The following is a 26,412-nucleotide window of genomic DNA, read 5'->3' as shown; positions in this document are numbered from 1 at the left end:
GACTTGTTGGACAGAAACACAGCTGATAAAAGATTGCACAGCTGCCACGGCCACAAAGTTTCTGTTTGAACACGTATTGACATGATTTGGATGTCTGAAGATCTTGATGAGCGATCATGGTACACATTTCCTGAACGAAATAATCAGTCCACTGACAAAAAATTTTCAGGTGTATCATCAGAAAAGCACACTGTATCACCCACAAGCCAATGGGACAGTAGAAGAATTTAAGAAAATACTAGAGACTGTGGTGACTAACGTATGCAACACACAGTGAAGTGATTGGGACCTGTGCGTACCTATAGTATTATGGGCTTATAGGACAACGTGCAAGAAACAGATGGGATAGACACCTTTCTGGCTGGTCTATGGAGTGGAAGTTGTAATGCCAATGGAATATATTGTGCTTAGTCTATGCATAGCATTGCTCACAAGTATGATGGACCACGGAGCCTTGGAGGAGAGGCTTGCACAGTTGGAGGAACTTAAAGAGGAACAATTTTTGGTTGGATTCCATTAGTAAGTATAAAAGCAGCGCGAAAAGTCCTGACACGATTGACATATTAAGTTGTGCACCTTCAAGGTAAATGATTTGGTGTTACTATATGATAGTAAGTTTGATAAATTCCCAAGAAAGTTCAGAATGCATTGGCTGGGCCCATATGCTGTTAAGGAGGTCACAAACGGAGGCGCGGCATATCGAGTATAGCTAAATGGAGAACCTTTCCAAGGAAAAGTGAATGGAAGTCGATTGAAGCCATACATGGATGGCTCAGCTATCTGACTAGCTGACAGAAGCACAGTCTTCACACTCCAAGTAGCTAAAAGAAGGTGTGGGACTATAAACAGATGTAGGGGACATAGGAATAGATACAGGGAAGTAATTTAGATATCGTGGTCTTTGGAAAACGTGTACAAGAGAACAGCAGACAGCTTCTCAGTGCATTGTCGGCCTTGCAGCAGTCCAAGAAGAATCGGGAGGTATCCGTGCGAAGATCTCCACACTGACAGAGTGACTCGAGGGCAGGTCACGATGTTTATGTTGGGGGCCTATTAGGCATGGGATCCCCCCAAGGCAAGTTTTGGGGCTTAAAGCCCAAGGTTTGACTAAGTCCAATGTAAAGACTCTATGATTTGCGGGCATGGGGCGCAAAGTTGTAATTGAGTCATAGGGTTCTCTGCCCTTACTTTTCTAAATGTAGTGTCGGCTTGAGATTTCTACCCATGGTCCATGGACCATGGTATTGTATAAATAGAGCATGGCTCTAAGTGTAAATACATCTAATCAGATAGAAGAAGATTGAATATCTAAGGATGAAACATTGAGTCTAAGTAGAAAGTCATGTCTTTGCATCGTAGAGTAGGAGAAGGATCTATAGCTAAGTACGCATAGGCCTAGTAGTCCACAACTAAGTGCATGGACCCCTGCAGCTAAGTGCGTAGGGTAGGTCGAGTTTGTAACCAATTGAAGCATTAATAAAGGAATTTTTACATTATTTATGTGTATCCTTTATTATTTTATGCATTGACGTATATTGGGTATGAATTGCAAGTTTATTATTTATTTGTTGCGCGAACTTATATGAATATGTTGAATGAGTGAATATAAGATAAATTATCTGTTTACGCAAAGATAACTAACTGTTAGAAGAAGATAAGTAAGATCTGTAGTGTAACTTGGGGAAATAGCACAGATCGTTTCTCAAAATCTCCATAGCCCCTGGTTAAGGCTGCGTGAAGACGAATACAATAGGTCGTGAACGCCTCACAGTTCAGGAAAGTGCGCAAAGTGACTTGTGTGAAGGTATTCAAAGTTGGACTAAATCAAACCCTTAGACATCTCAAGGGTGCAAAAACCTAGTTCCAGGATCCCTCCATACTACTTCGGGTGAGACCTCAGTCCCCGCTCCGTGGACTATTACCGAAAGGGCCAGTAGTACAAGGGTTTGTTTGGCTAAATAACTTTTAACCTAGGTCAGGCCCCACCAAGCCAACACTTACGCTTCACGCTCCTGTTCCACATTTCGCAAAGACTTTACATTTTTTAACAAAAAAAATTACAAAAATTGACTTAACTAACAAAATTTGACCCCAGGGGCCCCATGCTAACAATTGCAATTATATTTGAACTATATTGTCATCTTGATGTGGATAATAAATATTATTTTGTTATTTTTGTTAGGGTTGATTAAGGGGTTAGGTTGAGTTAGGGATTAATTATTTTACGGTCTCAAGGATAAGGGGTTATTGTTTGAGGGTTTAGGGGTTAGGGGTTTAAAGGCTGACGAGAATGGGGTTAAGCTGTTATGGGGTTAATTTGGACCTAGAGGATTTAGCGGTTAATCATGGGTTTTTATGGATCATTATTAATATGTTTTTAAAGTATCTTATGAAAAATATGACATTAAGAAATAATGTTACATTATAATGATGAATGTAGAATAATATCAATATGTTTTTTAATATGACCATCACTATATATTTCATAAAGCATCGCACTTCCCACATGTCAAGAAAAGTAACATCTTTATTTCAAAATCTCAACATATTCTTAAATATTGTGATAAATTGCACAAGCATCATCATTCATTTGGTGTCTTTGTTTCTTGGTCTCACCTAAGTTGTCTTTCTCTTTCTCTTTGTTGTCTTTATTTTCATTATATATTATATTTGTAAACTGTTGTTATATTGACATTTCAATATTTGCTACATATACTAATATTACTTTATTGATTGTAATTGTATAGTATGGTCTCCCTGGGGCAATGCTCGATTAGGAAGAGGTGGTTGTAGTACAAGTGCCAATTCGAGAAGATGGAGTGATTAATATTGAGGAAGAAGACAATGATGATGATTACATAGTTGAAGAATATAGGACAAACAGATTGATCCAGGAGATTTAATAATGTTGGAATGGATGATGATGACAACCGATATGATGATTTGCTTTCGATTTACTTGTACTTGAGAGGGAAATTAAACTTTTTTATTAAGGCTCAAAAATATCTCTTCTCTTTATTGTATTTTTGTTAGTCAACTTAAAGGTGGTGAATGGTTTGTCAAACACATGTGTGACATAAATCCTAAGGTATGCAATATATTTTGTGATATTTAGTACAATATACATGATAAAGAAATTATTTTTAAATTTTGTTTTTAATGTTAAGTTGATAGTGCTGGAAATCCGTCAACCAATGGGAACTACCCAATGTGAAGTCCCAGCTAGACCTCACACCGTTTGGTGTAGGAGTCCCATCCGGTATAAGGGCTCGGTTTCCATATACTTAGATATATGCTTTGGCTCTAGCTGTCACTACATGAGAGTGTTACGCTGGTATCTTCAAACAACAAGGTACATGTGCCTAATGAGTGCATAATGTAACTGTGTCAAGGTTCTCTTACTGCAAAGGGGAGGAGAGTAAAGTGAGCATATAAATGAGATATAGTAGTACCATCCAGGAAGAGACATATGCAAACCAAAAAAGGTCTTTCCAAAATCCAATGGAATATTCCACAGTAGACACAACAATTGTTAAACCAAAGTGCAAGGGAAAAAAGTTACAAACATACACCATCCAATGTAGTCCACACGAATGTGATGGTCGTTACTAGTAAAAAAAAAAAATTGTCTAATATCCTACGGAGTAGTCCACAAGGACGAGACAACAATGATAGGAAATACAAAACATCTTCAACAATATAAGTACTAAAACAACCAAAGTAGTTTAACTATCTTAGTACAGGTTAAGAAAACATGCATTACAAATGTTTAAAGAGTAGTCTTACAAACATCTACAAAACATGAGTGAAAACGTGTTGGCCTTAACATGCTTCTGAATTAAGAAAAAGTCCCAAGACAAATATGTACACCATACATCACTAGCCCCAATAGTGGGACACTGGAGCCAATCCTCACTCCTCAAAGAACAGACTACAAATTCTCATGGCTATGTGGGAGGAGCAAAGGTGAAATGTCCTTTCTCATACAATGGGAGGGGTATATATAGCCAAGGGTAATTCTTGACCCTTGTGACTCTTGGATTATTCTCATGATCGTTCAACTTCCAATGATTTTTCAACTGACATGACTCTTCAACTTCTTGCGTGTGTGCATTGGACTTCACTTTACATTACTTTGAGTTACAACAGATATGGCTCATAGTGGTGATAAGGACAAGACAACTCATGACACAACTCAACAAGACACTGCTAACATGTACTAGCTGACTATGGTGTCCATGTCAAGCTATTGCACTGTTGAGTGGTGGATGTACTCTTGGTGTTCTTTGTCTTCTCCTTCGCATGGCATAGTGTTGCAGGGTCTTCGATGGTATTGGCCTTGCATAATGGTTCAATTCATACATTCCTTTCACTTGTTTCTTGATGTGCTTGATATGTCCATCCACCGGTAAGCAATTATTCTAGCATGTGCACTCCTTCTTCATCCCGTTCGTCATCTTGCCATGATCTATCAATTTACCTATTCCTATAATTCACTCATGATGGGACGACATCAAATCCAAAACTTCCTAATATAGCATGATGCATTGTTCTCATGTTCTAGGTGACAAGGAGGGGGGACAAATCACTGAGACAATGCAGATCATAACTTAGAATGGAATGAACCTCAAGAGGACAACTTGCACTATCGGGAAAAGTTGCAGAATGACCACGGGGAGGTAGAATTTTGTAGTGAAGGACACTAGTCGTAGCTGCAAGGTGGGACCTGGAGGGGCACTTCTACATAGTTCCTAGAGGGAAGGCAGGCGAGGGATGCAGGGGACCTGTTGGGAAGTTCTTCACAGTTTTCAAGAGCAAGGCATGATAGGTATGCAAGGGACTTGTTGAGCATGACTGCATAGTTTTGGAGAACAATGCAGGACAAGCGGGAGAGGGACTTCTAGACATGACTGCACAGTTTTCAAGTGCAAGGCGTGATAGGTTGCAAGGGAACTATTGAGCATGACTGCACAGTTTTGGAGAACAACACAGGACAAGAAGCAGAGGGCATGCTATACATGACTTTTTAGGTTTGGAGAACATTGCAGGACAGGAAGTAGGGGGCCTTCTAGACATGACTACATAGCTTTGGAGAGAAGTGTAGGACAGGCAGTAGAGGGATCAGTTCGGGATGTCTACATAGTTTTTGAGAGCAGTGCAGACCTAGGTATTGGTGCAGTGCAGGTTTTTGGCAGACCAGAGCGAGGCTTGATGACTGTGCTTGAGAAACGTGTAGTTCAGTTTGGATAGGAAGGAAATTTCTGCAAATTTCTAGGAGGAAGGGGCTGCTCACCTTCGGGATAGTGCTGTGAAAATGACCTAGAGGATAGCCTCAAGTACTATGCAGTTCCAGGTAGCAGAGAAAGGTCACTGAGGGTTGAGACTGCATAGTGTAGCTCAGTCGGGGTCCGGTAGAAGAGGGTTGTCCAGTTGAGCATATTTTCAAGAGAATAGATAAGTGTTGAAAGAAAGTGAACTTGTACAGACTTGAAATTATGATCATACACTTAGCATACTTCAAAGATGAGACAACATAGACCACCAGTACAACAAGACAAAACATGCCCTCGGTGAGACTTTCTTAGAGATGAAAATGATAAGCATGACACTTGAGATATACCTTCAGACGACCATGATGACACTTGCAAGGTAGTGCTTACAACTTTCTTTGTGTGTATGACAGATGTTTACATAGTGAAGACAACCCAAACACACAAAGACAAACCTTCGAACTCACCAGAACAAGATCGCAAGAATGACAAAGCAATCAATATGCCAAAACATGACCAATGCTCAAACAAGCAAAAGGGTGAAGAGACTTCACAATACCTCATGGGTGTTGGGTTGTGTTATATTCCTTCCACAACTAGCTCCCCTAGTTAACCGGGGGATTAGAGGGGGGGCGGAGCCCCCCTTCGTTGTGCCGATTGCACAACAGGGGGGTCACAGGGAGTTTGAGGGGGGCAATTATCCCCCTCTATGGGGTCCACGGTAGTGCCCCAAGGAAATTTTTTTGGACCCTATATTAGGTAGGCATACCTACCTATGGTTTTTTGCATGGTTTTCGCATGTGGTTTTGGGCACGATGGTTTTCAGTCCATAGTATTGAATGCTTCTGCATGTATATATATATATATGTATGTATATATATATATATATATATATTGTAACATTTAAAGGAACATAATGAAAAATCAAGCTGGTAGTCCCAGTTTTGGGATCTAGGGGAAAATCTTTGTGTATATGTGTTTTATGTGTTATGTTCTCACATTGTTTATTTTTCATGTTTTAGAATTCGTATGCAGGTAATTTCTGTATGGGGTTAAAACCTACATTTGTTATCGGAGTTGTTTCGAATTCAAGGGGATGCGTTTGTTGCTGAGGGTTTTTGCTCAAGCCTATGGTAGACCCTGTTCAGTGGGAGATCTGCGGGATCGATGTTGGTGGTGAAAGAAGATGGAGAGCAGTGGAAAGAGAGAGATCGATAAATTTAATGGTTAGAGTTTTGAGTTATGGAAACTCAATATGGAGGATCTATTGGTAGATAGAGATATGTGGAACATAGTAGATCAGGGTACTTAACCAACAGGATTGTTAAATGAAGAATGGAAGAAGTTGGATCGGAAGGCAAATAGCACAATACAATTATGTGTCTCATATTCAGTATTGCTGAATGTATCATGGGAAGCTATGGTGAAGGCTTTGTGGGACAAGTTAGGGACTTTGTACCAATCTAAGTCTCTGGTGAGTAAACTGTTCCTACGAAAAAAACTGTATAACTTAAGGATGAAAGATGGAGACTTGGTGATAGATCATCTGAACACATTTAATACTGTGGTAAGTCAGTTATTATCAATTGATATTAAAATTTCATATGAAGATAAGTGCATCAGTTTGTTTTGTTCTCTACCAGATTCATGGGATAGTCTTGTTATTGCAATAGGTGCCAATGCCACTGCCTTGCAGTTTGATGAAATAGTCTCATCCTTATTGATGGAGGAGATGAGATGGAAAAATATCGAGAGCCAGAATGGTGATGCCTTGTCTGTATGAGGAAGGTCCCAGAACAAAAACAAAAATAAGTGATTGAGTGGGAGATCTAAATCTCTAGGAAAACCTGTAAAGGTGTGCTGAAAATGAGGAAAGGAAGGGCACTAAAAAAGGGACTGTAAATCTAAAGCTCCTGACAAAGGAAAGGGATCTGATGATGCTCCTTTTACAGAGGAGAAAACCACCTCACATGAAGATGGGGATGTGTACTTGGCTTCTTCAAGTACACATGTAGATCATGATGCATAGTTGATTGACTCAGGTGCATCCTTTCACTTCACTCCCCATAGAGAGTGGTTCTACGAGTATGAGAAATATGATGGTGGTGATGTCTTCTTGGGGGATGACAGTAAGACTAGAATCGTTGGTCATGGAAACTTCAAGCTGAAGTTGCAAGGTGGAAGGATTAAAACACTTTTGGGTGTTCTGCATATTCTTGCATTGGCCAGAAATTTGATTTATGTAAGCAAGCTAGATGATGTAGGTGTAAAAACAATGTTCGAGAAGGATACCTACAAGATGGTTCGGGGAGCACTGGTACTGATGCAGGGAGTTCGGATTGGAACTCTGTACAAGCTGCAAGGTAGCACTGTTGTTAATGAGTGAAACAGTTATGTGGTTACTAAAAGTGGAGCAGAAAATCTAGTGATCTCTGGAGAAAACACCATGCTATGGCATCAAAGTCTTAGACATATTGGAGAGAATGGCCTTCGATGGTAAAGGTATGGTAGAATCTATGACTAATAGCTCTATGGATTTTGATTTGTATGAAAATTGTGTATATGGGAAGAAAAATAGGGTGAGTTTCCCCTTCGGTGGTAAGAGGGAGAAACAGATATTAGAGCTTGTGCATAGTGATGTGTTTGGACCTGTGAAGATTCTATCACTAGGTAAGTCTGTGTACTATGTATCATTTATAGATGACTTCTCAAGGAATACATGGATATATTTCCTCAAGAAGAAATATGAAGTCTTTTACAGGTTTAAATAATTTAAGGCTCTAGTGGAAAACCAGATAGAGATGAAGATAAAGGTGCTGAGGACAGATAACAGTGGAGAGTTTTCCAAGAAGGAATTTGAAGAATTTTGTAAGAAGTGTGGTATAACATGGTAGAATACTACTCCATACACACCTAAGAAAAATGGAGTTGCGAAAAGAATGAACAAGATGTTTATGGAAAGGGAAAGAAGCACGCTTAATGGTGTCAGGTTAGGACAAGAATTTTTGGCAGAGGCAGTGGAGGCTGCATGTTACCTGGTCAATAGATCACCTTCATCAGCGTTGGATTGTTGGGCATGGAATCCCCCCACAGCATGGTTTGGGGCTCAAAGCCCAAGTGTTGAGTAATATTGTTGTAAAGACTCTGCGAATTGTAGGCACAGAGCATGAATTGTATGTTACAGTCATAGGGTTGTCCGCCCTAAGTTTTGAATGTAGTGTCAGCCTACCCATGGTCTGTGGATCGTGGGATCGTATAAATAGAGCAAGGATCTAAGTTGTAAATTAGTTAGTTAACCAACGGATGGAGTTTGAAAGATAGCAAAGCATAGAGCAAGAGAGTCTAAGTGTCTTGGGTCGTAGTAGTAGGAAGAGGCTCTAAAGTTGAGAGCGTAGAGGCCAAGTAGAGTCCGTAGCTGAGTGCGCAGACCCTTGCAGCTGAGTGCATAGGGCAGAGTCGAGTCTATAATCAAGGAAGAAGAATAATAAAGAGAAGTTTTACCTGAATTCCTTGTATCTGTCCTTATCTTATTACATATTTGATATCAATTGCAATTATACTATTTAGTTACTGCGCGCTTTTGTATGAATGGTGAATATTGTTAAGTATAGATGAAAGCATACATATAAGCTAAGTTAATCAACTAATATTGGGTTACTAGTAAGGATTTGGGTAATAACACTATTCGGCCCCCGAGTAGGGCTACGCGAAGGCAACATCACAGGCTGCGAGGTACTGATAAGTGCGCGTAGAAACGTGTACGCAGGGTCAAACCACGGACCACTTGGAACCCATCAGACATCCCTAGGGTGCAAAAACTTGATTCTAGCACCCTCTCATACTACTTCAGGTGATACCTCAGTCTACGCTCCGTGGACTATTGCCGAAAGGGCCAGTAGTACCAGGATTTTCTGGCTAAATCATCTCCGAATCTGGATTAGGTCTCAACAAGCCAAAAAATGGTTCCGTTGCCGAGACTGGGATCTACATAAGGGATGTCTAATGTCGTGTCACTAGAATCCAATGAAGAAATAAATTCAAGGGTGATTAGATAGAAATATTCACGAGTTCACAGCGCAGGAAAACAGGAATCAACGAGTACCAAAGGAACAGTGGTTGGAGCACTACTTATATATGGAAATCCAGGACATTTTCTCTTTATCCTTTCCTCTGGGTTTTATGAGTAGATTGTGAAGCTAGTAGACAGTCAGGGAAGGTGTAGGCTTGACAAACCAATTGTGTGGACTCTAGAATCAGTGGGCAAACTAGAAGCATCAGAAGATAACATCGTGCGCACTATGGACCATTGGCTCGATTGAATTATAGGAGGTTTTATCACTAACTTCGCGGTAGACACAACAGTCAACTACAGTAAGGTGAAACGATGCTTCCTCAAAGGACCGCGAGGTAAGTACATTAAATCTTTGAACACTTGGCCTAAGATGTTATTGTGTGAAAAGTTGGTTATGCAAATAAATTGATGTTTTGGGCTATGTGAATTGGGAGGATCTATAGAAATGAAGGTAGCGCAGAGATAGAAAATAGGCTCTTGATTTCACCTCGGCAGGAAAGTGAGGAAGAGCTTGTGAAAGTTTCTCTGAGAAGTGCAGTCAGTCTAATAAGGCAGTGAATTTTGTGCCTACCACCTCCACCTACACCACCACTGATTTCACCATCATCACCTCCATCTCCGCCCACACCACCTCCACCACCACCATAGTTCAGTATGGTGAGCGCGATAAAATTCCCGGTATTCGGGGGAGTAGGTAACGAAGACCCAGACCAATTTTGTTTCATGTTAAGGGCCGTATCGGAAGCACAAGGAGTCATGGATGACAATATAAATAAGGAAACATTGGTGAGTGCATTGCAGGATCACACACTGACGTGGTACATTAAGCATTCTAATGACCATCCAAACGCAGGGATCGCAGATATCCAGGCTGCTCTAAACAAGGAATTTAGCAGGCCAAAGTTGGAGACACAATCCATTATCGAGTTTAAGGAGATTGGGATGCTTTCAGGTGAGACTGCATGGGATCTGGATCAGAGACTAAAGAGTATGATTCGCGAAGCCAACATGACCTTGATAGATGGGCAGCACCGCGATGGTTTGTAGCATCACTAACACAACATTTAAGGATGGCGTTGTCGTAGCAGAAGTTATCCACCCAAGCCGAGGCTTTGGAGATTTCAATGAGATTACACGACACCCCAATACAAGATCCTGGCCTAGGATTCCAACAAATCCATGCAAAACTACAAAATTTGTGTCTGGAAATTTAGAGATTAAAATAGGATAGGACAACTCGGCCAGAGGCGCGTGAGGAGGTATGGTGCATAAAATCCAAAGGCCAGGGGCATGACAAGGACCATTGTCCAGTCTTCGTGAATTACTTGGTAGGAGGAGGGATGATGCCATTAATACCAGAGGCATAAGCAGGACCGAGTGCGACACCTGCATTATAGTGCGCGATTTATCAGATAGGAGGAAAACACGCTACGGATATTTTTCATCTATTATAGAAGTATACGCAGACGTCCCAACAATTGTTCTGCACTTTCTGTAGGTTGGTAGGCCGTGATGAGTGCACCTGTAGAAGTTATGAGCTAATGATGAATCAGAATCCTACCTACAGAGTTCAGACTGAAACGTGAGCCCTCGACCCAAATGTAGGAATGGTGTGCACTGGATTTCAAGGGCACAGACGAGGTCGAGGTGGAATGGGACCAGGAAAGGGTCATGGAAAACTAATTTGTTACAATTCCAGAGGGCCAAGGCATTATGTTTATGATTGTACAAATTCGACGAGAACATCATGTCTATACTATACTCAGTCTGATCATGAGGCAAAGGACTTCCCTACACTGATAATGAGGTTGCGCAAGAAAGGGATACTCCAGCCTCCCCTGACTCAAAATTTGCAAATGATGAGGTCTGAGCCGCGTGAGGAGGACCCAAATGTACACATAGTGCTCAAACGCGATACCACGACAAGAGATGACAAAGGTAAGTAGCCCGAATAAAGTGCATGGGTTCACAAGGCTCCTACAAAAGAACCTAAACTTGATTTGGAGCGCATGAAGGATACATTCATGGAAGCTAAGAAGAGCTTCAAGGAGGCCTCCACTTCAGGTAGTAAGGATCAACTAGAGCCGGAGATGGATCGTTCAGTGATCACTACCTTTCTGAATACATGTATGAAGCTGCTGCGCGACAACAAGGCTGTAAAAGCACTGCAGGAACTAATCACTAGGTGAGATGGGTCAGTAGAACCTCGTGTAGTCTGGAAGCTCTAGAAACATACATTGCGAATAGGAAGGGAAATGAGATTGACTGCACAAATCGGGGAGTATGAAATGGATCAAGTAATTCTAGATCTAGTATCAGACACATGTGCTGCCAAAAAAGACATGGGAGTGCATGGGTAGGCCCGCATTGCAATGATCCCCTATCCAATAACAGATCGTGAACCAACAGAAGAACTTACCCATGGGAATATTGCAAGGCGTAATAGTAGACATCGAAGGTGCGAGTGCGCTTGAAGATTTTGAGGTGATAGAGATTTTCGATGACAAAAATTCCTATCCTGCGCTACTCAAAATAGACTAGGCCACCGATATGAATGAAGTGATAAATATAAAGAAGTGCAAAATGAATTTTGAGAAAAAGTCACTACGCATAGTGGTGCCTTAGACCGTGCGGAAGGAGCACGCTACACAAAGCCAGTGCGTGATGATGAGAGAGATGAAAAGCTAGAATGTATCTACAAGATAACCACTTGAGAACAGGATTGGGTGAATCCTACAGTGGATGGTCGGATTTTGTGGGAGTGCAAAAGCTCCTACACATCAGATTCGGATGACGAAACAAAATGATGGCAGAACTAGTGACACGAAGTAATTATTATACTCCTATACCAATAGGTGTCATATTTCATGATTGACTTGATGAGTTCTATAATATGTTCATCCCTTTCCTTGTTGCAAAGGTTTTCCATATTATCAAGAAATAAAAAAAAATCAAAAAATGTAAAAAATGTAAAGAGGGTATGCCCTAAAAAAAAGATCAAAGGGTAAAAAAAGAATAAAATGGTCAAAAAAGTGAAAGAAATGAACCCTAAACAAAAATAGACCAGGAAAGTGTGCGAGTCCAAAATGCCACTACTTTTTATTTTCTGTAATAAGCATGTGTGTAGCTTGTTAATTTATTCCACAATTGATGAAAGGCCAAACATCTTAATCTAGGCTAGTTCATATTTGAATTTGATTTTTTAGAGATAGAGAATAAAATCTAACCAAACTGTTTAATCTTGGTAGATAAGTAGATAGGTAGAGTAAATAAAAAGGATCTCAACAGTCAAATCTGAGCCCTTGGATGTAATAAGTGTAGACTTAGGTAGGCTTACCATGAAAAGAAAAGGAAAGTTGATAAGGGTTTTCCAGTCTAAGTGCACCCAAATGAAGAAGAAAAAATGCTAGGCCAAAGTAGGCAGGGTAGGTAGATGGTGTTGCAGAATGATACTTGTGATAGATTATGTCTCTAAATGTGTTAATATTTACCTCCATCACAAGTGCTAGGCAGACATGATACTTGATGCAGCTCAAGCGAGGTAAGGTTACATAACTAACTCCCCTTCTTACTTTTCCCTAATCATTCACTAATTTCCCCTAAGTATTAAGGTCTGTGAAAAGACTTTGTGCTTAATATCACTCATAAAACCACTCCCATTTCATAAAGTTTGCCTAAGTAAAAACCCTATTTTACTTAGGAATATGCACTACCTCACATAAAAACCCCATTCCCTCTTCGAAACCTAAGTTTAAATTGTAAATTTAAATTGGCACTTATTATCATTTTATAATTCATATTAATTTTTAACATTTATTATGTAAATCCCATATAAACGTTAAACCCTTTCCCATAATATATAAATTTATTAAAAACCCCAGATATTATATATATTCTGCCCCAGTCGATTACGACCATAGCATCGTTTTAACATGGAATTAATAAGTTTATTTGAAACTTATTAAGAACATTTCCCTGCCACAAAAATGAGGTTAATTAACCATTTCGGTTAATTAATAACTACCCCCGACCCAATCAAAATAACCACGAAATGATTAAATCATTGATAAATACGCCGGGCGTACAACAATTAAACCCCCACCATGTCCTCTGCCCGTCCACCGTCCGATCTCCGCCTTCACATCCAATGGTGGAAAATGATATCGTGACCCCCCTTACCTCTGCCCGTTAACTCGCGATCACCGGCGGTTTTCCACCCGTACCAAAAGCCACACGTCACCCGTTCAGCATGCTCGCTCGTCGTCCATCCAAAACCACTCAGCCCCAAAAGCAGTGCGATCAAACCGCTTACCACCTTCTGCTGATGTCATCCGCCATCTGCTTGTTGGGCTGTGTTATATTCTTTCCACATAGTTAATAGGGGGTTTGAAGGGCACCCTTAACCCCACTTTATGGGGTCCGAGGCAGCGCCCCGGAAAATTTTGGTTTTGGACCATATGTTAGGTTGGGCAGACCCACCTATGGTTTTGTGCATCATTTTCGCACATGTTTTTTGGACGCGATGGTTTTCGGTCCATGGTATTGGATGCTTCGGCATGTATAAATATGTATTGTAACATTGAAAGGAACATAATGAAAAATCAAGCTGGTAGTCCCGGTTTTGGGATCCAGGGAAAAATCTTTGTGCATATGTGTTTTATGGGTTATGCTCTCGCATTGTTTATTTTCTTTGTTTAAGAATTCGTATGCAGGTAATTTCTGTACAGGGTTAAAACCCACATCTGGTATCACAGCTGTTTTGGCTTCAAGGGGACGCCTTTGTTGCTGAGAGGTTTCGCTCGGGCCTATGGTAGACCCTGTTCAGTGGGAGATCTGCGAGATCTATTCTGGTAGTGAAAGAAGATGGCGAGCAGTGGAAAGATAGAGATTGAGAAGTTCAATGGTCAGAATTTTGAGTTGTGGAAACTCAAGATGGAGGATCTGTTGGTGGATAAAGATCAGTGGATCGCGGTAGATCCGGGTACTAAACCATCGGGAGTGACCGATGAAGAATGGAAGAAGTTGGATCGGAAGGAAAAGAGCACAATACGATTGTGTGTCTCGGCTTTAGTATTGCTGAATGTATCAGGGGAAGCTACGGCAAAGGCTTTGTGGGTCAAGTTAGGGACTTTGTACCAATCTAAGTCTCTAGTGAATAAATTGTTCCTGCAGAAAAAGCTGTATAACCTGAGGATGAAAGATGGAGACTCAGTGATAGAGCATCTGAATGTGTTTAATACTGTGGTAAGTCAGTTATTATCTGTTGATATTAAAATTTCAGATGAAGATAAGTGCATCAGTCTGTTGTGTTCTCTACCAGATTCATGGGATAGTCTGGTTATTGCAATAGGTAGCAATGCAACTGCTTTGCAGTTTGATGAAATAGTCTCAACCTTGCTGACGGAGGAGATGAGACAGAAAAATATGGACAACCAGAATGGTAATGTCTTGTCTATATGAGGACGGTCCCAGAACAGAAACAAAAATAAGTCATCGAGTGGGAGATCTAAATCTAGAGGGAGATCTAAATCTCCAGGAAAACCTACAAAGGTAGTGTGCTGGAAATGCGGAAAGGAAGGGCACTTCAGAAGGGATTGTAAATCTAAAGCTCCTGATAAAGGAAAGGGATCTGATGATGCTCCTTCTGCAGAGGCGAAAACCACCTCAGATGAAGGTGGGGATGTGTACTTGGATTCTTCAAGTACACATGTAGATCATGAGGCATGGTTGATTGACTCAGGTGCATCCTTTCACTTCACTCCCCATAGAGAGTAGTTCTGCGAGTATGAGAAATACGATGGTGGTGATGACTTCTTAGGAGATGATAGGAAGGGTAGAATCATTGGTCGGGGAAAAGTAAAGTTGAAGTTGTAAGGTGGAAGGGTTAGAACACTTCCGGGCGTTCTACATATTCCTGCATTGGCCAGAAATCTGATTTTTGTAAGCAAGTTGGACGATGCAGGTGTAAAGACGGTGTTCGAGAAAGATACCTGCAAGATGGTTTGAGTAGCACTGGTATTAATGCGGGGAGTTCGGATTGGAACTCTGTACAAGCTGCAAGGTAGCACTGTTGTTGATGGGTGCAATAGTTCTATGGTTCGTGAAAATGGAGTAGAGAATCTAGTGGTCTCTGGAGAGAAGACCATGTTGTGGCATCAAAGGCTTGGACATATTGGGGAGAAGGGCCTTCGAATACTTCATGGTAAAGGTATGGTAGAAGGTATGAATGATAGCTCTCTGGATTTTGATTTCTATGAAAATTGTGTGTATGGGAAGCAGAATCGGGTGAGATTCCCCTCTGGTGGTAAGAGGATGAAACAGATATTAGAGCTTGTGCACAGTGATGTGTTTGGACCTATGAAGGTTCCATCACTAGGTAAGTCTGTGTACTATGTATCATTCATAGATGATTTCTCAAGGAATACATGGATATATTTCCTTAAGAAGAAATCTGAAGTCTTTGACAGGTTTAAAGAATTTAAGGCTCTAGTGGAAAATCAGACAGAGAAGAAGATAAAGGTGCTAAGGACAGATAATGGTGGAGAATTTTGCAGCAAGGAATTTGAAGAATTTTGTAAGAAGTGTGGTATAGCATGACAGAAGACTACTCCATATACACCTCAGCAAAATGGAGTCACAGAAAGAATGAACAAGACGTTGATGGAAAGGGCAAGAAGCATGCTCAGTGGTGCCGGGTTAGGACAGGAATTCTGGGCAGAGGCGGTGGATATTGCATGTTACCTGATCAACAGCTCACCTTCATCAGCGTTGGAGGATAAGACTCCACAAGAAGTATGGACTGGTAAGAAACCCTCTCTTTCACATCTAAGGGTATTTGGATGTGATGCATATGTACATGTTCCAAAAGAGAAACGAACAAAGTTGGATAGTAAATCTGAAAAGTGCATCTTTATTGGGTATAAGGATGGTTTAAAGGGTTATAAGCTTTGGAACCCAGTCACACGGAAGGTTGTGTACAGCCGAGATGTGTTGTTTAGAGAGGTAAAAGATGTTATTCAACATGAAGTCCAACCAAAGGAACCTGAGAAGATAGAGTTTGAGCCAAAGGAGGAAGAATCAGACTCTGCAGCAGAGGAGGAATCAAAAGATGAAGAGCCACAAACTTCGGCTGTGAGAAGATCAGTTCGAGAAAGAAGGCAGCCAGAAAGGTATAGTCCATCTTCTTTCAGTTCAAATTTTGCTTTGTCTGTTACTGATGATGATCCCAGAACTGTGAAGGAAGCAGTGGATTCAGAGGATGGAAAACTCTGGAAAGAGGCCATGGTCGATGAAATGGCATCTTTGCACAAAAATGAGGCTTGGGATCTGGTGGAGTTGCCGGCTGGAAGGAAACCCATTGGCAGCAAATGGGTGTTCAAGAAGAAGACAAATGCAGAAGGAAAGGTGGAGAAATACAAAGCTCGGTTGGTAGCAAAAGGTTATTCCCACGTGTCGGGAATTGATTTTGGTGATATTTTTTCTCCTGTTGCCAAGGTAACTTCTATTAGATTACTTTTATCTGTTGCTGCTGCTTTTGATTTTGAGGTAGAACAGATGGATGTGAAGACAGCATTTCTTCACGGGGATTTGGAAGAGGAAATCTACATGAAGCAACCTGAAGGCTTTGCGGTGAAGGGTAAGAAAGAACTGGTATGCAAGTTAAAGAAGTCTTTGTATGGGTTAAAACAGTCACCAAGGATGTGGTATCAGAAATTTGATGCATTTATACGGGGACTTGGCTTCACCAGAAGCAAAGCAGATCATTGTGTGTATTTTAAATTAATTGGTGACCGTGTTATTTATCTGGTCTTGTATGTGGATGATATGTTGCTGGTTGGAAATGACAAAGAAATTATCCAGGATTTGAAGACCCAATTGTCCTCCAAATTCAACATGAAAGATATTGGTGCTGCAAACTATATTTTAGGCATGGAAATTAAAAGAGATCGGGCAAAGAGGAAGCTCTGGTTAAACCAGAGGAAGTATGTCGAGACAATATTGCAGAGGTTTAATATGCAGGATAGTAAACCGGTGAAGGTTCCTATTCCTGTAGGTGTGAGGTTATCTATTGAACAGTGTCCCAAGACACAAGAAGAGGAAGAGGACATGTCTCGTGTTCCATATGCAAGTGCAGTGGGTAGCCTGTTGCATGCAATGGTCTGTACTAGACCAGACATTGCGCATGCAGTGGGAGTATTGAGCAGGTTTATGTCAAAACCTGGGAAGGAGCACTGGACAGCAGTGAAGCGGGTTTTCAGGTATTTGTGTGGCAATAGTGATTATGGTTTGTGCTACCAAGGAAGACCAGGATTGGACAGAGTGTTGGATATTCATGGCTTTGTTGATGCAGACTGGGCTGGAGATCTAGATCAGAGAAGATCTACAAGTGGGTATGTGTGTAACCTATTTTGAGGTGCAGTCAGTTGGATGAGTAAGAAACAATCTGTAGTGGCACTATCAACTACAGAGGCAGAATACATGGCAGCCACTCATGTAAGCAAGGAAGCAATTTGGTTGCAGAGATTATGTTCAAGTATGGGGTTAGTACAGGGAGCTATAAGAATAGACTGTGACAGCCAAAGTGCAATTTTCTTGGCAAAGAACCCTGCTTATCATTCAAAGGCAAAGCACATTGATGTTCAGTATCACTTTGTGAGGGATATGATAGAAGACAGAAAGGTGTTGCTGGTAAAGGTGGACACTTTGGAGAATACTGCAGATGCATTGACAAAATCTGTGAGCTCTGAGAAGTTCTCTTGGTGTAGAGAAGTAATGGGAATCTCAGGGCTGAAAAATTGACTAAGCTCTCCTGTGGCCCCCTGTGGAAAGAAAACAACAAGTGGGAGATTGTTGGGCTGTGTTATATTCTTTCCATGTAGTTAATAGGGGGTTTGAAGGGCACCCGTAACCCCACGTTATGGGGTCTGGGGCAGCACCCCGGAAAATTTTGGTTTTGGACCATATGTTAGTTTGGGCAGACCCACCTATGGTTTTGTGCATGATTTTCGCACATGTTTTTTGGACGCGATGGTTTTCGGTCCATGGTATTGGACGCGATGGTTTTCGGTCCATGGTATTGGATGCTTCAGCATGTATAAATATGTATTGTAACATTGAAAGGAACATAATGAAAAATCAAGCTGGTAGTCCCGGTTTTGGGATCCAGGGAAAAATCTCTGTGCATATGTGTTTTATTGGTTATGCTCTCGCATTGTTTATTTTCTTTGTTTAAGAATTCGTATGCAGGTAATTTCTGTACAGGGTTAAAACCTACACTGCTGACGTCATCTGCCCTCCGCTGACATCATCTGACCTTCTGCTGACGTCATCCGCCCTCTGCTGACGTCATCCACCCACTAAAATCCAAAAGAATCCCACCAAACCTTTGTTTTGTCAAATAAACGATAAAAAATCCATTTTCACTGTAAAGCTCTATACCCAACGCTCTCCTGCAAGCAACGTCTTGTTTAGTTATAAACCGGCACCTGACCAGCAAAACTACAGCATCAGCTCTGCAGCTAGCCATTCGACCTGCATTTGTATGGTTTTCTTCTTTTATGCAGGGGTCAAAATAGGTGGAAGAGTATCAGAGTAGTTAAATAGTATCTGTAAGAACAAGGCAGCCATCATAGAGTTACCGAATAAGACAATTGCCAACCGAATTATAGGGCCTGCCTCCAGCACATTCAAAAAAAAAAGGACCAGCACAACATCAGTTTATCTTTTCCCTATTTTCAAGGCTAGCTATTTCTATTTACTTGTGAAACTGCTTTTAGTCATCCTAGATATTATCTCACTCTGTTATGAGATATTTGTTGTATAATTTTCTGAATAAATACCCCCTCAATTGTAGTATTATGGGGGTGGATTCCTAGACTTTGCTGTAATATTGAATTTTCGGAATAAAGAGATGTTGGAATCAACTGTTGCATGGCTTACTGGATGAAGAATTGAAGCAGAGAACATGTCACAGACTTCTTGAATCAGCCACCGGATCAATAAGTCCTTTGTATCTTGTGTCTTAAAGTTTTGTTGTTTATTATATCATCTGTGTTTCACAATCTGAATGATAAAGAAAAGATTTAATTTCAGAGTATGCTTGATTGCACTATGTTTTCAAGTCATTGGTGCTCTCTGTGTTTTCTTCATAATTAGGATAAATAGTGAAATCTTAATTGCTCCTGTTTCCTAAATATTTCATGTTGATTATTTGCTAAATAATACTTAACTGCTCCTTATCAGTAATCATCCAATTTCCTCCTTTAAATAGGTGGAAGGACTCTTAACTTCCATTCACCCCATTTGAGCCCATTCCATCTTTTTCGAGTCTTTTATTGGTTCCCTATTTGACTACCTTTCTCTGTGAAGCCATCCTCTGTTAAGAAACCCAATCCAGAAAGCCATCTTCTTTGACTCCATTAGCCCAATGGACTGAACTACTCTGTCTTACCTCTCTACGCTATTGAATCTCACCACCCAAACTCAAACAAAACTCCTAAACTTCATAACTAGCCTAATACCTTTAAAACAAAGCTAAATCATAAAGAGAGAGCCCTCTCTAGATACAGATTGGCTAGATTCTATATCTAAAATATTGGTCTGTGGTTACCTTGACCTCCTTTCCCTTTCTTACAAATTTTGGAAAAACCTGAGTGATAACATAAATGGCGACTCAACTGGGGAATGAATAATTTGTTTGTTACTACTGTTTTTTGTATAAGCTACAGACAAAACATGAAGTTAGCTAGGTAGCCTTTGAAATGATTTTTCTTTGCAATTGTAGAAGTAAATGAATGCTACTTCAGTCTATCTCCGGTCTAACTTATGGATTGGACAGTTGGTTTCAAATACTTGATCAGTTCCTCTTTTCAAATAAGTCTTTAAGAAAATTCAAAATTCCCACATCTAAAACTTCTTAGAAGAGACTGTAAAAGTTGTATTGTCAAACCTATTTCAAGAAAGAAAAAAAAAACCAAAAACACACCTAGAAACCTGGCTTCAGAAAGGATTCATTACACCAGATCAAATCCAAATCCTAATCCCCCCCTGTGTTTGAAAATCCTAATCTGATTCCTAGGATTCTTAGAAGACAAGAGAGCTATGAAAATTCTACTAGTTCTCGACCTCTATACAGATCAAGATCCTGTCCTGTGAAGTGGATCTACCCTGAGGATGAACCTTTTGATGAGTATTTGGAAATCTCTTCATTTGTGACCTTTTAAGAATCTGGGTTAACCCACACAGTTCAAGATCCAATATTCATTAAAAATTTGCATATTGGAGTTGTTACTTCAGACCTTGACAGACATTTTCAGAACTCCATTCAATCTAAGCTTACCTATGAAAGAACACAAAACCTATCTATGATTACTACAGCTCTACAACACACATTCCCATTGTTATCCCTACTCCTCCAGTTGTCACATCTATTTTTGCAACCATGGAAAACCGATATACTCCCCTGCACTTACCTGCCAATCCAGGGGCTATGCCCCAAGACTATCAAAGTAAAATCACTTATTTTGAAGGTACTGGCACTTACACAGCTCAACAACATACCAAGAAAATGACCAACTATTTTAAAATATATGAGGTTGATGCTGATGATGTTAGAATGAAAGTATTTGTTCAAACTTTGACTGGAGATGTTAGAACCTAGTTTAGAGCCCTCCCTACCAATAATATCAATGAACCACAAGCTCTTTATCAGACCTTCTTGAATATATGGAAAAAGAAGAAAGATCCTCTCCACATTTTATCAGAAGATGAAAACCTAAGAAGAGGCATACAAGAAACTATCCAAGATTACTGTACCGGATTCAATAATGTCTACAATGCTATTCATCAAAATCTCAGACCTCCTCCAGATTTGGCCTTGATCAAATTCCCTGATGCATTTGATTCTGATATGGCATACCAACTTAGGGAAAGAGCTCCTTGAAACTTAGAAGAGATGCAAAGTATAGCTGTCAGTGTTGAGGCCAACCTGATATCTAAATGATCTAGATCCAGAGCTAAAAGGAGGACACCTTTCAAATAAGAACCTTCTGCCTTTGAATAGAAATTAGATGTTATTATTAAAGGAATGGATAGACTTGGAGATAGAGTAGAAAAAATCGAGAGAAAATGCCCTTGGGATGGTCAACCAGGCAATACTGGGAGAAATCCAAATTTTAGGAAGAACCAAAATCTAACACTGGAAAGACAGGGACTGACCAAAATATTAGGCCCCCATTTCAAGAAAATTATTCTGAAGCCTCAACTTCTAATGAACCAATAGAAGACACTCAAATTAATTTGATGGGACTCAACAATGAACAACAAGTTTTCTTGACCCAAGAGGATCAAGAAGCTCATATTCTTAAACAAGTCCAAACCCAGTCAGGTGAATCATTTGAATTTAGGGAGGGATATGATACATCCATTTATGAAGTCCACAAACAATACAATTTGAGGAGCAGAAGAATAGATGTCCCTGAAACCAATAAACATAAAGATACCAAGCAGCCTAACAAAGGTAAGATCAGTACCCCCTATACATATTCTTTCTAGATTAGGTCCTAACCCTAATAACTCAATTGTTGAAGATGTATCAAATAATCAACCAAAGAACAGACAACCTTCCACTTCTATTCCTTCTAAAGGAAAAGTAGGAGAGCCTCTAGAACTTGATTTGGAAACAACTTCAGCCCATAATTCCACTCCTGAAGAGGAGAGAAACGAAGAAAATCTAGCTATCCGAAATACAAGAACTCAAACTGAAAAACCTTTTAATCTTGAGACAGAAATAGGCAAGCTAAAGATAGTTGTTCCATTATCAAAATTAGCTAGACATGATGTCTATAGAAGTCAAATCAGTAGATCACTCAAAATTTCTGTGAATGAAGATTCAGTAAATGTTTTTGATGATCAACCTGAATTGATATTTGGCCCTGGAGTAAATGGAAAAACAACAGATGGAGAAGTTCCTCCTTTCTATGTAATTTTAAACATACATGATAAAATACTTCATAATTCCATGTTTGGTTCTGGTGCTTCCCATAACTTAATGCCTAAATCTGTAATGGAGAAACTAAACCTTGACATCACCAGGCCATATAAAGACCTTTTCTCTTTTGATTCAAGTCATTTCAAATGTTTGGGTTTAATCAAAGACTTATGTGTGTCACTCGTCTAATATCCTGCCAAAACCATCTTAATGGACATAGTAGTAGCTGATATTTCACCAAAATATGGCATGTTATTGTCTAGATCTTGGGGTGCAAAGCTTCAAGGATCTTTACAGTTAGACATGTCTGACGCTACCATTTCAGTGTTTGGTCAACCCAAGAAACTATACAAAGAAACCTTAATGAAATATGTAGTAAGTAGTCAAGAGAAACCTCAAAATTTCCCTATCTACTCAATACATTCAGATATGGATTCTTTTATCCTTTACAATGTTGAAATTGATCTCCGACATGAAATAAAAGTTTTAGTAGATAAAACAGAAGAAATAGCAAATGAAAAGTCTAGTGTTCGAATACAAGAAAATTCTGAAAATCATGAAACATCAGATAAACCAAAAGAAACTAAAAAACCAGATCTCCCTATTAAACAGATTCTTGAAACTCCAGATACTAATTATGAACATGAAATCCTTTAGTACTTATATTTTGATGGTTCTATGAATAAAACAGGAGCAAGAGCAGGATTCTAGGTGCACAATCTTGAAAACAATCATGCTGAAGGCCATGCCTATAGATTAAACTTTAGGTGCACTAATAATATGGCTGAATATGAAGCTCTATTGCTAGGTCTTAAACTGGTCAAGAAATTGGGAGCAACTAGAGTGTCAGTCCTAGGAGATTCTAATTTAATCATTCAATAGATAAAAGGGAAGTTCTTAACAAATGATCCCAGGTTAAGAGAGTACAGAGGAACAACTATAGATATCCTCAATACATTTCTAGAAACTCAACTTGCCAAAATCCTGACAAAACATAACTTGCAAGCTCATATCCTGGAAACGTTTGCCAGCACCTGTAAATTACCATTTGAACCAAATCATCAATTCACAACTGAAATTAGACACAGGCCAACCATACTTGATAATGTAAAGAACTGGCAAGTGTTTGACAATGATAATCAGATCAACAATTTTTTAACCCTAGAAGAAGAATTTCTAGCACTAACATAGATGTAGATACAATTAGTGAGTTTGATCCAACAAATCAGATAGAAACAGACATTTCAGCAGAAAATGCAACTCAAATGCTTCATCCAATGAAATTTACCAAAAAGGAAATACAGGATCTTAAAGAAATAGAAATTGATGAGATTATTGAAGGATAACCTAAAGTTATCAATTTGAAAGACAATCATTTGCCCAAAGGATTAACTCCTTTGTAATATCTCTTTGATTTCAACGATATTCCAAAAAAACCCAAGATGGAACCTCTAAAAGCAGACATTGAAGACTATAACATAGGAACTGAAGAAAATCTAAAAATGGTAAAATTATCCAAATCTTTGCCCCCTTATCAAAAACTTAAGTATGTTGAATTAATCAAAGAATTCCAGGATTGTTTTGTCTGGAGCTATGAAGACTTGAAGTCTTATGAGACCTCTGTAATTCAACATACAATACCCCTCAAGGAAAATAAAAAACCATTCAAACAAAAGCTCAGAAGAATTAACCCTGTACTACTTCCTCTAATTGAAAAAGAAATCAAACAAATACATGATGCAAGGATAATTTCTCCAATCAAATTTTCAGAGTGGGTGTCTAATTTAGTTCCTATAAGGAAGAAAACGAGAGAAATCAAATTATGTGTTGACTTAAGAAATGTAAACAAGGTTTCTTTGAAAGACAATTACCCTTTACCTAAGCTGGATCATATTTTACAAAGGGTAGTAGGTGCTTTTAGGATTTCACTTTTCGATGGGTTTTCAGGTTATAATCAGATTCTGGATCATCTTGATGACCAAGAAAAGACTGCATTTACAACACCATGGGGTACATTCAAATATGTTAAAATGCCATTCGGACTTAAGAATGCAGCGAAAACCTTTCAACGAGCAATGGACATAGCTTTTGCAAAAGAAAATCATGATTTTCTGGTTATGTATCTAGATGACCTGACTGTATTTTCTGAATCAGATCAGCAGCATTTAGATAATCTCAAACAAGTGTTTTTAAAATGCAGAAAGTATGGTATTTCGTTAAATCCTAAAAAATCTTTGTTTGGTCTAGAAGAAGGCAAACCAGAATTGATCTTGTCAGAATAGAAGCTATTCTACAAATACCCCACCCCATAAATGTCAAAGAACTTCAAGCTTTCCTAGGAAAGATTAACTTTTTAAGAAGATTCATATCTAATTTGACTGAATTAAGTAGATTGCTGAACAATATGTTAAAAAAGGATTCAAAGGTTAAATGGACAATAGAAGACAAACAAGCATTTGAAGAAATTAAAATGGCTTTGACTAGAACACCAGTCCTTACAAGTCCAAAGTTCGATAGAGACTTCATAATTTTTTCATTTGCATCAGAACACACTATAGCAGCTGTTTTACTGAAAAAAGATGATCAAGGATGTGAAAAACCCATAGCCTTTTTCAGTAAATCACTTAGAGATGCACATCTAAATCACAAAATCATGGAAAAACAGTCTTTTGCAGTTGTGAAAGCTATTAAAGACTTCAGAGTCTATATATTGTACTCCCATGTAATGGCCTATGTACCAAATGTTGTTGTCAAAGACATCCTGACTCAGGGTGGAATTGAAGGCAAACAAGGTAAATGGATAGCTAATATATTGGAGTATGATATTGAGATAAAACCTACAAAGCTTATAAAAGGAAAGGGATTGGCTAAACTCATGATTGAAACAAACTGTCAAGCCCTGGATATTAATGAACTAGATAATGAACAGGAGATGGCGACTCCACAAATCAGCCAGGCCTGTTATAGACATTTTTGTGCCTTGCAGCTCCAAGCATGAAATGTCTGTAAACCAAGGGCTCCTAAGTCCCTAAAATTGTTTTTCTAACCCCTAAAGGAACAAGGTCAACAAATCACAGCTTCTCCCAGAAGTTCTCCTCCAGAAACTGCTCAGAATAAGTCAAAACAGGATCATTTCAGCTGCTCCACTAGCCAAGTGCGTTGCATAGCACCTAAATCCACTAGCTAGGTGCGTTGCAACACACCTAAATGCACTACCAGGGTGCGTTGAGCGGGAAATGACAAATGGCAGTGTCATTCCGCGAGGTGGAGAGACAATGGAAGCTTCCAGAATCTTCTCCTATGACACTTGCCTCACTGAATTCGACCAAGGATGAGTAAGAGGCTTTCAGTCTCCAAGTGGAAGCAAGAACTGACAGAGAGAAGCCATTAATCAAATCACAAGCTCACTGATTCTCCTTGCATACATCTATATATGGATCCCTCATCCCAGAGATCCAGAGGCTGGAATTTTGCACATTGTAAGGAATTATTGTTGGTTTTGAGATACATATCAGAGAATTGGGTGATCTATGCTTTGTTGGGGGTGAAGAAGGGACTTCTTTGCTGGGAGGTTGATGCTGGGTCAGGAATCATCGGTTTTAACTCCTCCTGGATCTTCTTGTATATCAATAAAAACTATTTGAGTTTCTTCTCCATGCTTTTGTATCATTGATGCTTGTTACATTTGTATGGTTAACTTAAATCTGATCCTAAGTTATTTATGAATATAAACCCATGTCTTTATATAGTTTCCTTCTTCTGTGATCTTACAGGTACTTGATGAAGCTGGGCAAGTAAGGGAGCAGGTAGCTGGAAGCTGTCAAAGAGGAGAGAGATTGGATCAAAGGACTAGTGCAAGACACAGGTTGGTTCTTCCTATTCCTCTTTGTTTATAGTTCATAAAGGAGATACAAAAGTAGTTTTCTCTGTTTGTTTCTAAGGCAGTTGTCACACCTTAGTGGGATAGAGCAGTTCTAAATAGACACTTTTCCAGATAACAAAATGGCGACTCCGCTGGGGAATATTGTCTAATTAGTTTTTTTGTGTTTCTCTTGTTGTTTGTTTCATAAACTTATAAGTAG

The sequence above is a fragment of the Pinus tabuliformis genome, chromosome 3_1, assembly GCF_031772625.1.
Source record: "Pinus tabuliformis cultivar Carrire ecotype Pingquan chromosome 3_1, CPIR1, whole genome shotgun sequence".
Classification (NCBI taxonomy): domain Eukaryota; kingdom Viridiplantae; phylum Streptophyta; class Pinopsida; order Pinales; family Pinaceae; genus Pinus; species Pinus tabuliformis.
The sequence above is the reverse complement of the archived record's forward strand: the minus strand, read 5'-3'. Positions refer to the sequence as shown.